Source organism: Anguilla rostrata, chromosome 9 (genome assembly GCF_018555375.3).
Source record: "Anguilla rostrata isolate EN2019 chromosome 9, ASM1855537v3, whole genome shotgun sequence".
Taxonomy (NCBI): domain Eukaryota; kingdom Metazoa; phylum Chordata; class Actinopteri; order Anguilliformes; family Anguillidae; genus Anguilla; species Anguilla rostrata.
Window position 1 is genome coordinate 16,838,562 of NC_057941.1, and position 18,438 is coordinate 16,856,999.

Sequence of the window (18,438 nt, forward strand, 5' to 3'; positions counted from 1 at the left end):
CATGATTACATTCAACACGCATGCAGCAGCTTTTACAATTAATCGGTTTCTTCATTACACACTGGGCATACCTATGCACAATAATGTTAATATGAATTATTATAGCCTCACTCTGTACATGCTATGCACACTGCTGAATGACAACTATTGCAACTTCAATTAGGGATAATTTTTGGCCTCTACGTTTTAATAGGAGTTTACAGTCTCACTGGTCTTCTTCATTTGTAATATATTCCTGTTGAAGCCCATTTGGTATTGTGCATCTAAATCCCATAAAAGCAGGAAAGAGTCAGAGTGGGTGTGTCTTAGCAGAATGTACCACCCGGTGAGTTTTCGAACAGAACCGCACTGAGCTCGAAACGCAATCACAGTCTCAGGCAGTCTGGTTGTCACTGGCACTGCAAATATAATGCTGCTCATTTGTATAATTGCATTTAAAACCAGACCTGATGATGCATTCTGTTTAGGCACATGGACTTTTCACACCTCCTTCTCTGCAAGATCATAATTTTAATATTATTCTATTTCTTTAATGGATGCAACATGAAAGCACAGACTAAGATCCCTGTCAGAAACATGTGATATTTTCCCCAAATGGCTTTGGTAGCCCTTGAAGTTACACAAATGCTTACACATATAAAATCATCATGGAAGCCCAACTAATAGATTATGACACATCTATTTGTGACCAGCATTCCAAGTTTTCAACAAAACATTAATTTTATGTCTTTATGGCAATTTCATGTCTTTATGTCTTTATATGCGTTCTGGCATTCATGTCATGTACCTACAGGTATGCCAGGTATGAGAGGTCATATGCATTAAGAGTCTGTGTAATTGCTAGAACACATTTTTTTCCTCACTCTGCATATTTAACCTGAAAATCGGGTTATCAAAAACCACTTTTTAAGTTGGTTAATGATGACCTCTAAGGCTTGAAATGATTGCTAAAAAATTAAATGCTTTGAAATCCTGTATCTTAAATGACATTTTATGGGTGTGTTTTGCTCGAGTCTTCTTTAAATGAAATTAGGTTAAGTCTTAATATTTTTTGAAGTAACTGTGTAATTGCAATTCCCTATCAAAGAGCAATGACCCAGTATGTCCTGAAATCCTGGTGAAAAGGAATTAAGTGGAGAGAAACAGGAGTAGGGAGAGGGGCGGGGGGGGGGGGGGGGGGGGGGTAGATGAGGGTCTGATGAATTTGGCAGTAGCGCCAAAGGGGTGACAGATGGAGTGAAGTCTGCGGATCTGGCGTTGCTCACATGGTGTTAAAATGCTCCCCGTGCACATTCCAAGAAATCCAACCAGGAGGCTGCTGTGCACTGCACCACTCCCTCCATCTGAATGGATCTCAGCCCCTCTTCCCATTTCCCAAACATTTGGTCTCCATAGAAAAATGTGTCAATACCTCAGTAATGAATCTATACATATTAATGTGTGTATTACTGAGTGCATTTGGAACAATTAAGGGGCCCTTTAGCCTATAACTCCAGGGCTAAGAGAATGAGAAGCACGCAAGCCCTGATGCTCAAAATGAAAGATGGTAAAGCCAACCAGTTGCAAATCATGCTTATGAGAGTCACACTAAAAACAATGCCAATTGGGTCAAACCATATACATGTATATAAATTTTAGTTGCTAAAATGTGCAGTACTGGCACTGTTTTCATGTCCGTGTTCAATGTTCACTCCTGATGCTGTGCTACTTGGTAAGTCGCTCTGGATAATTTAGTATCTGCTAAATGCCAAATTGTAAATTGTAATTATATGTGTCTTAATGATGACCGGTGATGTGTAACTGTGGATTACAGGTATGAATATAAGAGGCCATTTTCTGATGAAGGCAGCACACACCACTTTGGGCATTCATATTGGATGAGCCAAGGGGTATAATGGAGAGAAGGTGACCTCAGCAGTGTTTGAAGATGAGTGAAGAGATCTGAGGAGTAAAAAGTGACCACTGAGGACAAACAGCTGACTGAGAAACCAGCAGCACGTGTAACATTTGACAGAATTGTGTAGGATATGACTGAACATATTTAATGTTTCCATTTACTGTATCCACAACATTAATAATGCCCTGCAGTGTGTGTACACACAAATCCTCCAGTTGTCATCCTCCAGTTGTCATTTTGATTGATTGCTGAAGTCAGAAGTGTCCCCTTAGTTAACCTTAGTCCCCTCTGATCATCTGTGACACTGTGTCAGTCAGTGTTTTCACCTCTCAATAGCAGCCTTTGCTTGTGAAAGTGTCTGTGTTGTGCATACTCATACAGCTCATGGCAACTGCAAAAAGGCTGGAAATTTTTTAGCAGTAATTTTGCTGTAATTTTGTAAATCTGTCAAAGCAATTTCAGAATAAAAATGCACCAGCTCTCTTTGAACTGAGTATGAGTCATCATATTACAATTAGCATTTTATAGATTTCAGTCTTTTTATGTATCAAAACATGTTTCAGAGGATAAAATTTGAAATGTCGAAGCCCCAGATAATGATACCATAGTCACACTGAAGATGATATTTATATTATTAATTTATTTTCCAATCTCAGAGTGTGAGGCTGTTTTTGTTCTCTCCCAAGAGTTGCTCTTCGCCTTCTGTTTGCAAGCTACTGGTGCTCTAATGAATGACTCAGCTTCCCAGCTTAATATGTTCAACCGCAAAAGGTCAAAGGAACTACCATTTGTAAAAATTTAGTCAATGGTAATGAAAAAGCTGTACAAAATACTTTTTTGAAGTTTGTGCTGTAATAATTATGACCATTAACATTCTTGGCAAGTATCTTTGATAGAGAACTGTGCAGACCCTGGCATAACCTTTGCAATACACAGTACAATCCATTTCAATCACAAAATTTTACCACAGCAATTTGGACCCTGCTCAAGAGCACAACACGATCTCCCATCTGGGAAATGAAACTAACGCTGTAGTGCCCAGGCCCTGGTGCAGGTCCTAGTATTGCTTACCCTGCTACTCATTGTTCATTTGCAAAAATGTCTGCACCTCCAAAGAGTTTCACATCTCAACTTAACACATCTGTCGCTGATAAATTATGTGGAATTAATTGCAGTTTGTGGGCTATCGCTAAGTTCCTTACTCGGTTTAGAAAAGGAACTCGCGACACACTACTAAGATACACTGCCTTTCAATTATATGGTGCAGTGATGTTTTTGGCGAAGACAACTCTGTGCCTCCAGCATGCAATTGATTAGAATGGTAAAGGGGTCCTAATTCTCATAAACATCAACAGCTGTGTAAACTCGCCTGATTTTCTTGAGTAGTGTCTTGTCGCATTTGGTTGTTGTTCGCCACCTCCTTATCCCTCCTGCCTTTCTTGGCTGTGATTCTTTCCCTCTGCCCTTTGCTTGCAGGTGTGGAGGCTTTTGTAAGGAGTACAGTATCCCAAGTGTGAAGCCAAAGGTCACAGTTTTTATGTTTGAATTGTCATTATTTGTGTTGTCATTATATCTTTATTAGATATAACAAGTCAAGGTTCGGCAAACAGGTGCTGTCATCACGGAAGCCACCTGAATTAATTCAAACACGTTTTATGCTGTTGAACAGGGGCATGCATTGATGTGGTGCAGGAGGGTCCTGCTACTGAATAGAAGCCTGGTAACACGACATCATCATTACACGTAGTATGCTATGAAAAACCAATACACAGAGACAAATACGAAAGTGAGCATGACATTGGAAACACTGTAAAAAAACAGAAATAGAAAAACAAGGAAACTTTCCTCCTAAATGGACATATATTTAAATAAAAGGCCTTAAGTCAAAATCTACATTTAGAATATAGAGAGACCCGGTCCCTAGCCTGTGGATCCACACAGCTTCACATTTAAGAATAAGAGTATCCAAGTCCAAGTACCCCCTCCTGTCAGAAGATTGACTTTTTCTATCCCTATATATGAAAAGCAGGACATGGGGTGCCCTGCTTCCACAAAGCGAGCAGCGATCGGATTTGTTAGGTTTTTGCACTTGTCATTATTGTCAGTAAATCTAAATTCCATCCTTGCATTCTTTGACTAAAATCACAAAACAACTTTGTGAACAGAGGACTATTAACTAGTTCGTTAAGAAATACTGCTGGGTCATTTTTTCAGTTCATATGTAAGTACACATACAGTATGCATATGTATATGTGTGTGTGTGTGTGTGTGTACATGTATGTATGTTTGTATGTATGTATGTATACATATATATATATATATATGTATATATATAGTAACCCAACACTGTCATAATAATAATAATAATAATAATAATAATAATTATTATTATTATTATTATTATCATCGTCATCATCATGATGAATGAATAAATGCAGACATACATAAAAATGTGCCAGCATTTGAAACAGGCTCCTTACCAGAAGGGAAGTGTGCTCTCCTCTAGTACAAGCTGTTTTGACAAGGAGAGGGGCAGATACTCCCACACCTGCCACCCTGCGTCTGCACCTCTGCTTTGAAGAAAGGAGCAGGTGTAGGGTGACTGTCTGGCTGGCCCATTGGTCTGCACGGAATGCTCCATGGGGGATTCATCAGGTGCAGGTCAGGGCAGGCCACTCCTCTGCCTCAGCATTGGTGTCCTGTGATGTGATCTCTGCTGACCCACAAGACAGTACTGCCTCAGCATTGGTGTCCTGTGACAGGACCCCAGTCGACCGGTGAAGGCCCCGTCCTTTGAGGGCCAGAGCCTACTCGCACTTCAACACCTCACCACCACGCATTCAAATAATGACACAGTTCACAGGGAGATAACCAGTGTTAAATCAACTCTAACACGGTCTAACATGGAGAATTTACAGTCTATTAAAAGTGCTCAGAGTTGAAAATTGTTTTAAATTGAAAATTTACCTGTATTCATGTGCTCCACTTCTTGAGATTTTCCAAAAATGTATTTTCCTTCCTATGTTTAGTACACAACAATAATTGAAAATACATTATTTCCAATCATTTTTTTAGTTTTTGACCCAAACCAGCAAGCTTCTCTGTGTTAAATGACCTTGGTGTAAGATCACAAGCATGTGATGAAATGTTCTTAACTGAAGATATAATGCTGATATAACACGACTGGTAAAAAGGTTGTGGGGCAGAAAACTTCCCCCTAAACTGATTATTGGTCTCGGTTACAAGGATGGTAGGGCGGCAGATTTTACTGGGAACTTGGAGATGATACTCAAACTTGTGCAACCCAAATGGGGTATCTTATTTACAAAAGTGACCCCAAGTATTATACAAATATTTATATACATATGCCAAAAAGGTTTATTTTTTTTTATTTTTTTTGGTCAAATCAGCACATTACTTATACTTGCACAATCATTCCCACTTACTGCCACCCACGCGTCTATCTGCTTATATACTATACAGCCAGACTATACCATTTCCATACAGTATCCAATTATCTCACAAAAGAAATTACAATATATTTGTACACAGAAATAATTACACATATTTTATCAGTAGCTAATTTATATCTAATAATCACCTATCTAATTAGATACCAGAAAACAATACCGAATACACTTTACAGCTCCCCCCATCTAAAATAGCCGGTTCTTCTTGTCCAGTGCTTCCAATGAAATTGCACAGAAGCATGACGTTCGGATTACGTCATTCCAGTTTGAACATGGAACAAGTGAAACAGAACAGACAACGGTTAGTAGCAACTCCTAACCTTGCATTAGTCAAACATGGTATACAAACATAAATCAATTTAATGTTTGAAACAAGATATGTGTATGTTTAAATTACTTGCAGTACATTATGGTGCTGAATAGATGTCCAGTAGCGAATGTGTTTGAGTTGACAAATCGGCAAAGGTAAATGGTGCGCACTACATTTATGAGAGCGGCGTACTCGCGCCAAACGACCACTGGATCTACCGTGAGCAGATACTCAGCAAAAACCCGTTCGTTTAAAGAAGTTGTCTTATCGGAGGGCTCGCTCCGTTACAGTCTCGACTGGTTATTTCCTTGATTACAAATGCAGCGATTAATTCACACAATACTCAATACCACCAGATATTCAACTCTCCTCAATTAGGCCATTTAGCGAGTAATAAAATGATTTTTATTTGCATTGCATAATTGTTTCTGGATAGGCCTACATTTAGAGCTCTTCCTTCTCCACATTCACGTGGATATTCATGACAAAGATCTGCAATGCACAGATTTTAAACCATCTTGAAGTGCAGGTTTTGTTATTGCTGGTTACGCTGAAAGTTACCGAAGTAAACAGAGTGGCGTATCTTTTTTCGTTAAGTGTGCTTAGTGATTAGAGTGGATTTTTAAATCAAATTTATCATTTAATCTCCCTAACATGATGTGAAGAAGCTGTGTCACTTTCCATTTGTTGGAAATTGTATAATCAGCTTGAGCATATATTTCTTTCCAGTAATTTTCTATATAAAACGATAATCATGCAAAGAAAACCTTTTTTTTTTTTTGGCTTGTCTACTCTATTTCAAATTACGGGTTATCGCATAATGTAATTACCACATGCATTTTTACGACATGCACAGATGAAAGTTTTAAAAGTAATAAGATACCTTCTAGTTGTATGATACATCTGATTTGATCCACAGTTGGTGTGTAGTTGCAGTTTTACCCAGTATCCAGTTTAGCAGGTGGCTTGGCAGGATATTTGTTTGCCATTCTGCATGAATGGTGCATGTCTGGGAATGAGCAGCAATTTGGCTGCTGATCCCTTTGTAAGTCACACGGCCCAGTGGATTGTACATGTCGCGAGGGACAGATGTGGTAAAAACAGGGGACGCCTGCAAAAGTGCACATGGGACAGGCCGGCTGATCTGAATACACACCAGCGTAGCAACGGGTGACTGGGCCCTCATCTCAGGAAATCGGGCGACGTCTGATTGAAAACAGGGCCTGTAATTAGAGAGCACACTATTTGTAGCCACTTGGCTTTTGTGTTAGTATGCAAAGCTGCCAGGCAGCTAATCTGGGGGAAACCGTTTGTTTCCTTAATTGCCCTCTTAGGACAAAAGTGAAGGTGGGGGTGGAGTAACATGCTGGAGGTGGTTAGGATCTCACAAATACTGCCCGGACCCCTTGTTGAACACAGACTAAATAGGCCAGAAATTCAACTTGGCCAATCAGGTTAAGGTATTCTGATAAACAGGGAGGGGTGTTGTTTTCAGATGTGGGCTATATCAACAAGGTGTGACAGGTGAAAAAGAGCTGCCTGGTATTCCTCCCTGGGGTCTCCTCATCTTCACCCTGCTTCTAATGGGTTCCAGAAAGGTTCTGGAGGGTCAGTTTACTCCGAGCGTTTTCACAGAACAAGCCACCTCATAATCTGTGACACTTATTTCATTTATTTCAATGGTATTTCATAAATCAGAATGAATGCACATTTCAGTGCGTAAATCCAAATTCTTTATTCACTGAGAGAAATGACAATGTATTCAGTCAGTTCATACTGGTAGTGAACAAAAAGGAAACCAAATGATTGACTGCAAGTATATGTGAAGCAGAGGCTTTCGCACAGTTGTGGCTCATTCAATAATTATGTAAATATCACTGCGGCATACATGGGTCACGTATAAAAATGCTGGACAGGCCTGACTTCTTGGACATAATTATCCAATTATAGGAGACCTCCGTGAATTTTGCAAGAAGGCTTATTGTGTGGGTACATGTGGCAGGAGTTTCACACACAAAGAACTTTGAGCTTTGTGAAGTTTCACAAGCAACAGTATCTAAAGGGATGAGAACATGGAACGCTGTGGGGAGGAGTTCATCAGCAATGGGCTAGCAGCCATAACTGAATACGACGGCATTGTGGTGTTCCTGAATTCATTCAAACAGAAAGTGGTATTCTTTCATTTGAGTGCTTTCAAGCTTTTTCACCTGCTGAACACCTTAGCCCATCTAGTGTAATCTGGCTGCCACTATAAGTCTCTTCATCTGTAGCACCTATTTGTGTACAAACGAGCCAACCAACGCAGCAGCACCATGGCTGAAAACTGTTGATCAAACTGACAATGATAAGATTATTTCTCTTGAACATCTGATGAAGAATGCTGTAAAGTGTTCTGTGCAGCTCATGAAAAGATGCAACAGCAGTTTTCAGAATTAGCAAAATGGTGCTTAGATATCATATGACAGCGAGCAATCTGAGGGCTGACTTGGAAGTTCTTCATCCTGCAGAGATAACAGTCGGAGGCACCTGCTTCTGAACATCCACGTGTGTCCGCGTTTGTCTCCCCCTCATCCACAAGTGTATTACCCGCTGAGCACTACAAGATCGACGGGCATAACAATCCAGGTAAACGTGTGCATACTGGTTAAGCCATTGATGATAATTATATGTAAATGTATTATAATTTCAAAAAAATAATAATTGAATGGTTACATTTTTATAGACTGAATGTTCTGAATACATTTTTGGGGGCAGGTGACAACACTATGTTTAATTTTGAATAGGTTAGAACCCATTCAAACATCTAAGGTTTAGTTAAAGCAGTCAGGTTTTTAACATGATCTGAGTGCTATTATAAGCAGTTATCTTGCCTGTGGAATGACCACCCACTCTACCGTCAGGGGATGGGTTTAGTTCCATACACATGTCCATGTGCTGATCCCAAAACTCAAATAATAATAATAATAGATGTTTCAGAATAGCTCTCAGCATGTATGTCATCTCCCATGAATGATATGTAATATTATTATTTATGTATTTAATTTTTTTGCTTAAGGGGCTGATATTTTATAATTTTATGCTTGTTAAAAATGTGTGTTTAGCTCTACCTACACATTGAACAGAGTTGGACCTTTTTTTTTGATGGCCATATTATTTCTTTATTTATTTTTGATTTGCCTACATTCACACCATTTAACAAACAGTTTTATTGGTACAAATATTACAATTGTTATGCTAGAGTAATTGAAAATAATCGGATAGTGTTATTATCCGAAAGGAATTCAATTTATTTATTTAAGGTAAATATTTATGACGAGCTACTATGACAGCTACTTTTGGCTACTACTTTTAAAACACATGACCTATCACCAACTGCTGGTATTGAAGCCTCGGCGGTTGTTATTCTAACATGTATTGATGCTTCGCACGTACAATTTCCCATTCTTTTTTTTTTTTTTTGTTATACACGTCTTTCATTTATAACAAATAACTACTTCAATATCAATTTATTAAATTGTTTATCCATACATGAAGTGTTTATCTTTGGTTCTGTGTTTGTAGATATATTTACACGAAATAATTAGGCCTAAAAGGAAACTATGGTTTTCTTTAATCCAGCATGACTGCGGATAATGCAATTCCAATTCTAATACATTACTGTTATGGTTGCAAAAACATGAACAATTCTGTGTTAACGGTGGACCGACTTAAAGCAGGTTGTAGTCGTCGAATGAAAACATAACTTTACTGCCAAAACAGTTAATTATAAAACAGGACACGAGGAACTTTTCTCTTAGAACAGTGTCTCATTTTCTAAGCGATGCACTGTTTACAACACAGCAGAAGAGATATACCATGATAAATTATATTCATTATTCAAATTATAGTATTTTTGAATGAGCCAACTTGATTTGCTGAAGCATTTGTCATTAAACTTCATGACTGACCATAAAGTCCGTCAAGAAGTCAGTCCTTAATCAATCAATCAATCAATCAATCAATCACTGATTATTATGCGAATAAGTTTCTGTTGTTTAAGTTTAGAATATCAGATATGACTAGAAACAGTAAAAAAGTTAAAATTAAAAGACAATACCAGCAATTCAATTATATTCTGATGTGAATATTAAACACGGGCCACGTCGAAAGATGTAACTAAATACGTTGGACGGGAATTAGTTTATTTTCGTTAAATTTCATGAAAACACTTATTTTCATTAGAATACGATCCTTAGGAATAACAATATTATCCTACTTTATAATACACTTTTGTGTTATTATGAAATACACCGCATTGTTCTTGCTGATTTGACAGACCATCGTATGTGAGATATTGGCCTATAAAATGAAATGCGTACACAGACACACGCACACGCGCGCGCACACACATACACGCACGCACGAATATGTTTATAGATATACTGTTTGACTGGTCCCTTTAAAGTTTTCAACGAACTGATAAGATTTTGACCTATAGACAGTTTGTGAGAACTTTCTCAACGGCTGAGCTGAAAAGGCAGGATAACACAAATCAATCATTCGATTTGAGTAGGCTACATTACATTTTTAAGCGTCGCCAATATTTTCACGTTTTATTCGTTTTTAACAGTTAAGAATTATACATAAATTACATAGGCCTATTGATCATTTTAATTGCATGCAATTTTTGCCATATGAAATTATTGCAGATTTTGCGTCAGTAGATTATAATACCAGTTTATTTAACAATCAGCTCAGTAGGCCAACTCGATACAGCTATGATCTACTTTGTTGCAACCTTTCCCGTTGTTGTTGGTCAGTAGTACTAATTCTGATAATTAAATATCAAAATACCGTATCACTGCATTATCATTGTACTTTATTTGTGTTTGCCACACGATTAATAAACTCGACGGTTAAACTACTAACCACCCCCGATGATACTATAAATTAGGATGACACTTCGCCACCCGGAGGTCATGCAGTTCATGAAAAATAACTTTCATTATGCATTACAATAAAAGTGGTTTCGGTAAAGCCCTTGTGAATGGAACCGTGGCAGGGGTCAACTTCAGGTGCATGTATGTCTCTGCGGGGATGCAATAATTAAACACATTCTTGTCAAGATATGCCGTTGAGAAAGTTTAGACAAAACATTTACACGGACTAGCTATTTGACATGGTCAAATGTGTAAACCAGATCTCTCATCAACATATCGTTGATGTTATTTTTCTATGCAAAGCAAAATGCTGTCATTACACGTTTCATTAAAGTACGAAAGGACATTTTTTAATTCAACCAAATTTAAACAGTAGAAATTTCTCTGAAAGAAAGTTTGAGAATAGGTGGAAAACTTTAATGATGTGTTTTAGCCTCCGCAGCATTTTAACCTCTAAACGTGAGTGTAACGATATTTTTATTGTTCATTTGTGACTCAAATAAGAAACATTTTTGAAACAACAGCAGTATTAATCAATTTTTAAGGTAACGATGACAAAACAGGATCCTGTAATTGCATATAAAGGTTTAAATCAACGGCAAGAAAACAAATTGGATGCTATACCTGCGTAATAGCTTAAAATGTATCAGCCATTCTCGTCATGTCACATGACTCCCGAAAAAGTCTGTATGTAAATCACTCTGGATTAAAGACTAATTGGTCAGATTGGGTTTGGCAGAGATTGCTTTTAAACAGCAGATACAAATGACTGAGAGTTCTTAGTGTATGAGGCCATTGGCTGAAATGGGCATTTTAAACGAGCTTTAGACATAGAAGAAGAGGACGAATAAAAGAAAGAAACATTGTGTGTACATTGAGGGTATCCAGCCAACAAAAAGGACTTAATCTAAGTATCTCGTACAATGCACTCTACCGTGTTTACACGAGCTAAAGAAATTTTCTGCAGGGAGAAAGTGTGGTGGCACATCAAGGTCGTGTCGAAAATAAGCCAATTTAATGACATAGACGGTAGTTCAGGACCCTGGAGCCTTTCCGTTGTATCGTCCTTCAGATTTCAAAGCTGTGTTAAAACATAGCCAAAGTGGGCTCGCTTAGCTACGTGTGAATGTGTCTTTTTTGACCCGTATAATCTGTGAAAGAACACTCGAGGAACAAGTGGCTTACTCTCCATGAAAAAATAAAAACATAAATAAAATATAGCTTTACTTTGACATTACAAAAGTTTCATTTGGACGAAAGTGATCAGGAAAGGGATCGTGCTATTTAATTAACGGGAGAACATAAATTAGTATTTTAGAACGAATTTAGAGTTTCTCATATGTTTTCTCATTATGAATTCGTATGGTTAAGGGCACTTATTTATTTTTTTCAGAAATTGTTTATCAACTATTTCAAACGATTCAATCGATTACTATTAATTTTGATGACAAAACCTTGAGGATTTTACTTTGAAAATATCCAAAACTGTCAATTGTGTTCAAGAAAAAATTAAAAGAATAGGGGAAACACAGGGGATTAATTATTTTAATATGAACAAGACTATAATTATGTATCATTAAGGAAACCATGAGAATGTAACTAAGTAGACTTAAAGCAAATTCAATCCCAAACGCTGAGATAATTATCTCATCATATCGTACTAGCCTATAAAACGTAATTAGATATAATTCATTTGAAAAGGACATTAATCCTCCCAGTAATTGCGCGTTAAATTCACTCGTGTTTAAATTTCATTTATGCCGGGACCAATGGTACAGTTGATATTTCGGTTATTTAGACCACGTTGACGGGGAATTTGCGACACGATCATGGGTCAATATTGTCCAAGACTGACTTGAATAGCTAGCCTACTAAATAGTCAATAATTAAAATTTACTCGCCGAAGTAGGCCTTCAATAAATCTGTGCATGAAAAGGCTTACCGCATACTTGCACTCATGTCTTCAAAAAATCTCCATTGTAAACCATAAAATGGTTATTGGTTATAAACCATAAGCATTTTTCAAAGACGCGCACTACGAAATATTACCCACTCCTTTGCACGAAAAGAGATATTTTTCGTTAGTCATCTCCAGAGTTAAAAGTTAGACAACGCAAAACTTATTTGCATACCCCCTATGAAGTTAAACGAAATGACCAATCTTGTAGCTTAAATATTTTTCAGGTTTCGGAAACTGTCTTTATTTCTTATTTCGCCAATTTATTGTTATTAATTAATATCCCAGAAGGAGACCCTCGACATCACTTTAACGCAGGTTTGAGCTATACTTCAATCTTAATGGGGACGTGGTTCGCTGGTTACAAAACGTGTCATAAACATCGTGACAATATAAAGGGTATCTCACACTGGAAAGTTTTTTTTTTTTTTAAATACGAAGATTTACTGTAAATTCTGTAAACTGAATGAATGAAACGGGACATGATATACAATTTCAAATCAGTAACCTTACAAGAGGCTACTGAATTTACCAAAACTTAGGTTTAACGGTACTTTATATTGGTCCAATAAAGAATTATTACAAAGCTTAAAAAATCAATTAGCTTCCAAGTAATGCCTTCGCATAGAAACTTTGCAACTATTTAAAATATGCGAATGAGTAAATCTACTGACAGTGAAAAAATATCATATAGGCTACACTGTTATGCTGATATTGTACAGTGCATATTGTATTAGAAATAATCATCAACATGTTTCATTGACGAGTTACTTATCAGTAACTCATTGCATCGTTTTTGGATATAGGATTGGTCATTATGCTCTTTTGTAGCCTATATCTCAGTAGTTGCTGTAGAGAAAAAAATATGGGTTTGCATTTAGGTAGATGTTTAAAACAGGTCTAGTCATACATGTTTGACATTTTTGGTTTGTTTATTCATAGGTGCAATTGTATCAATCCTTTGGATAGTGATTAGGCACTGGGGAAAGAAAATGCAGAAAATATCAATCCTTTTAAAACAGTATCTGACTCTCCTTTGCGGTTTCTTGCGAATTGCTGCGAATACATAAACGGTCGATCTGCACTACAGCCTATTTATCCAATTACCCAAAGCGTAACTTCTAATGAGATATGGTTTTCCGCTTACCAAAAAAAATACAAAAATAAAAATTTAAAAAGTTATTATTATTAATAATAATAATAATAATAATAATAATAATAATAATAATAATAATAATAATAATAATAATTAGAGCGTCATTCTCTGACTTAGTAAAAACGTGTTGCAATTACGGAATGCATTTCCATTACATTCTGCTCAGTCTAGCCTAAAATAAAGGAAAAAAAAAGAAGTCAAATGAGATGCAATTTCGAGAACTTTTTGAATCGTGTCATTTCAGTCTGTGGATGTATTTATGCCCAGTGCAATGCTGAGTTTACTACAGGAAAAACGTACCAAAGGAACTGAGTTCCAAAGGAAGGACTTCTGGCAGGGGTCATTGCCTCAGGTGAGGCGCATACTGCGGGATAGCTCGGAGCTGTCCTTGGTCCTTAAAGTTGTCAGATAAGTTATAAGAACATCATCGATCAAAATATTTGCTTTAAAGATGCAGAGCGCCATGGGATTTTTGCTTTTTATTCAAAAGATACTCACTCAGTTTATACCCTTGCTCATACTCCACCACATTAATTAAAATGTATGAATTATTATTAGTTTTTCATTTATTCAATGAACAGGCATTTTGCTAATAAATACGAGGCCAATATATAGGCTACATACGAATGTATAGGCTGTACATGCCCATGTATTATTTTATGGATGTCTCTGAGCTACAAAACTTTATGATATGGGTAATGTGCAGTTAAAATTACTGGCAACATTGACTATTCGTTTCTAGTCGATATTATTTGTATTCCGAGTTCGCAAAGACAGTCGTTTCCACATTGAAAGTTGAGGTACGGGGATTCATCCACCGATATTGTCCTCGTTATTATATGGTCCGTGATCAATATGTGACATTAAATGATTAGGAACATATAGGCCTACTGTTTTAATACTGAAGTACTGGTTTGGGTATTCTATTATGCAACAGTTGATACACCTGAAATAATGTTTATATTTGATATAAAACGTACTCGAAAAAGGTAGGCAATGCAACCTGTAGCTTTGTCGACATTCCTAAATCCTTTAAATCATTTTAATAGCCTACTGAAATGTACAAGGTGGTTCACATTTATTTTGAAAATTGGTGGTATTTAACGGTGTCTTATAAACAATTATTTGATATTTTTGCATTCAAAGATGACAAGTGAAACTGAAAAAATGCAATTGCTTTATTTGTTATTGTTGGCGTGTCAGTTAATTCAATGAATGTCAATGACTTCCAAAGCATAAAAAGTATGGAAAGTTCCACAGATTACCTCACTGCAGTGCTACTACGAATGAGGTTATGTTATCCAAATGCCTTCACCGGCAACTTTACATTAATACCAGTTTGTCTTGTTAACGCAACAAGGTTGCTGGTAACTATTCACACGCTTACAAAATGTTTATAAGGTATGGATAAAAAAAATCTTGGAATACAATGCAATAATGAACGTAACATGATATTGCTCACAATACTTCATAACACTAAGTCCCCCGCCCCTTCACCCGCCCATTCCTCAGTTGTGAACTACTTTTAAAAATATGCCTGTTGCTAATTTTTCAAGGCTGCATTGACAGTAAATAAATTAACCAACATCGCTAACGATATACAGAGAGTACTGAGTAAAAGCAGAAATCTAGACGTCAAGAGGGGTGAAAATCTAGGCTGAGAGACGTTTTGGCATTAACGGACTGACCCCGATATAGCTCCGGTTTTAGCCGGATATAGACTGCCTACGTGCTCGTCGGCTAAACAACTTTACCTTTTTAACCAAATGTAGCGGGGTTTTCATTTGAACGCCTAGACGGCGTTTCACCGACTTTTCACCTAAAAATAGGGGACTAGAAATGGCGTTCGCCTTTATGAAACTTCTACTGGAAGTCTATATTCTCACAACAGTGCATAATGGGATTTCTTCTGAGCAGCGTCAGATATGATAGAAATTTACTTTGTAAACATATTTCAGGTCATTTAATCTTGGGTCATGTGTAAATAATGGACATCAAACCGTTGCAGATAATGGCATAGCCTAATATTTTAACTCATTTTGTTGTTGTTGTTGTTGCTAGAATTGGGTCTTGCCAATAATTTTACCCCGCGTCAAAATGTGGACTACATTGAAGTAGCTAAAATGTTAAACCATCTTTGCAGACTTTCTAAATACGTTTCGATTCCCTTCGAAAGCAAGGACTTTTCCTTTTAAATCGTCACACACCTAAGCCGTTAGACAAGGGCTGGTCTTTTCACTTGAGACATTCGTTTTTAATTTTCACGACAGTTTTTTCGACACTGCCACAAGAGGATCGGGGGAGACCTAATTCCTGGGGAAAAAAAACTTTTTATTTTTATTTTTTATAATCCGGAATCATTCATTTGAGGCTGGGGCTTTGGGCGCCGTTATAGAGGGTTCTCTGAAACAAAACTTGACGCAAATTCAACAGGCTTGAGCTTGAGCATCGGTCACTAGTTTCTCTGCGAAATCGGATACCTAAAGCACTCCTTTTCAAAGTGATCGCCTGTTGTGCTCTGTGGCCACGAGTGTGTCAATCCCCTGCTTTCAAAGTCTGATCTTTTTGTCAGTTATGTGTATGATCCCAACACTCTTTCCTGGAAAATAACTTAAAGGGGAAAGCGGAAGCGAAAGCATAAAAACGGCCTATAGGCTACTGCTCTCATTTCACAAGCTACTCTTAGGGTCCAGAGGCTAACAATTAAAATAGTATTCGCATTCTTTTGCATTAATTGGTGCTAAATCGACCACTTATTTGTAGAAATACTGCGCTCTCCCATCGTCCTCTCTCCCACACACACACACACACACACATACACACACGCACAAGCGGACACACACACGGTCGCACGCACGCGACATAAATGCGCTCACTAACCTTAATAACACAGTTCTGATATATAGTTCTGAGGAATTTGCTCGAATTAGAGGAGTGGGGCTCGTCAAAAGTTATTTTTATTTAGGGCCATATACAAACTCCTTTGTTGGGCTTATTAAAATAAAATAAAATAAAATATAATGCAACATAATGCTATAGAGTGAAATATTATCTTAACGTACTATTTATTTCGCATTAATTAAGAGAATTCATACTGCCCATCTAGTAGGCTAATTCATATAAACGATTCCCATGGAGGCGTTAAAATGTATTGTTCTGGTACTTGCCGGATTCCCAAAAGTATACTTTCATATAGAACTTAAAAACAAACAACTCACAGCGACGGACGGAAGTAATGCCCCAAAACTAGAGTGCGAGAACCTGTATAAAAGTATCCATATAAATGTGTTGTAGACGCGGGAAGTTTGAAATTCAGTAACATGCATGGCCAAGCTTATTCATAGTTTTCGTACCTGTGCTTTGTGACGTCACTGTTTGTTTTCATCAATATACTTCTTTGGAAACAATCAATTTTCCTCCCCTGAAATACGTCAGGGAGTTCGATTAGTGAGCTCAAAATAGTCAAAAAGTAATTAAGGCGATGACACGCGTTCCAGATCAACTTGTTATTGTTATTTGTATACAGCAGGCTACTTTGATAGTTGACTTACCTGTATATTTGACAGTATGCTACCTACTATAGGTATCATATCACGCTTTTCCGGCGCCGTGTGGCCATACTCATCCTCTAAAAAAATCCTATTTTTTACGAGTATTTCTATTTCTGTGTGAAGAATATAACAAACGCTATGTTGTGGTTTCAGAGAGCCCAGGATGATGCAACACTGATGTTAGAAATAATTGTTTTCACAAAAGTTGTATTTTGACACTTCTAATGATTTATATATGTACTAGCCGCAATACAAAAATACTTTAATCATGACCGTTTAACATTAACACGAAAGTAAATACAAATCCGATCAAAACGTGTTGTTCGACAGCACACTAGAAGAGAACTCTTAAAGGGAAATGAGTGGAGCGCTGAAAATGAAAGAGATATGGCATATTCACATGATAATGATCTGATGAAAAGAGCCAGCCTCAATAAACTTGTCAGTCAGCCTAGACTACTTTAATCACATCTGAGAGATTTTTCTTTGCAAAAGTGTGAGCCAATGCTTCACATCCCAAAGGGGTCCCAGTGGTGTTTGGCTTTGCACTGCAGTCATTCAAGGTCGCAACCCTGCAGGGAACGTGGGCTGCCATGGCAACGTGCAAATGGATTCAAAAAGCTTGGCATAATTCTCATATAATAGTAAAATAACGTTGGCAGATTCCGTCTCCGCTGAAATGGCTCGTTTGATGGAGCCAGACTGCCACCTGTGATCGGCTGCTGCTTGCCCATGTGCAAGACCACAGCCGGAGGAGCGAATCCATTCTAAAGACGGGATTGTGGGCGGATCCTTTATATTAACGCCGGCTGCGCTTCTCAAACCAGCAAGAGGATGAGAAAATTCTCTGTGCAAACCAGCAGTTTACCTTTGTTTCCATATAAAACTGATCTCTGAAGTGTTTTGAATGGCAGACCCCGCAGCTCAGACAATTCTTAGTGCCTGAAGCCACCAGATTAGAGGAAATGCATGTCTGCACACTATGCTTAGTGCAAGTAACTATAGCTATTGATTACTGATTGCCCATCTGTTTTGACCTATACCATTGAATTCTGTCATTCCTTGGGTTGTATCATAATAATCATATGGTATTCTTTCTTTACCAAATACATGTTCCTCCTTTCCGTTTGGCTCCTGTTCTGGACAGCTCCCCATCTTATAGTGTGGGAGACAGGGCT

The 18,438-nt window shown here is 37.6% G+C and overlaps 2 long non-coding RNA genes across 4 annotated transcripts in view; one reads left to right on the forward strand and one right to left on the reverse strand.

Annotated features, from left to right (window-relative positions):
• Positions 1-2,993: 2,993 nt before the first annotated feature.
• On the reverse strand, positions 2,994-5,321 carry LOC135263069 (uncharacterized). Of its 2 annotated transcripts, none has more exons than XR_010332390.1 (3): positions 4,865-5,321; positions 4,378-4,610; positions 2,994-3,382 (listed from the first exon to the last, which is right to left on the reverse strand). It is a non-coding gene; the product is annotated as an uncharacterized LOC135263069 (long non-coding RNA). The 2 variants fall into 2 exon arrangements; XR_010332389.1 differs by having other exon boundaries at positions 2,994-3,529.
• The window catches only part of LOC135263068 (uncharacterized), a 65,345-nt gene continuing 52,223 nt past the window's right edge, over positions 5,317-18,438 (forward strand). Inside the window, exons 1-2 of one of the 2 annotated variants that reach the window (XR_010332388.1) lie at positions 5,317-5,668; positions 8,185-8,302. This is a non-coding gene — a long non-coding RNA (uncharacterized LOC135263068). The remainder of the gene's footprint in view (positions 5,669-8,184; positions 8,303-18,438) is intronic. The other variant, XR_010332387.1, reaches the window with a different exon arrangement.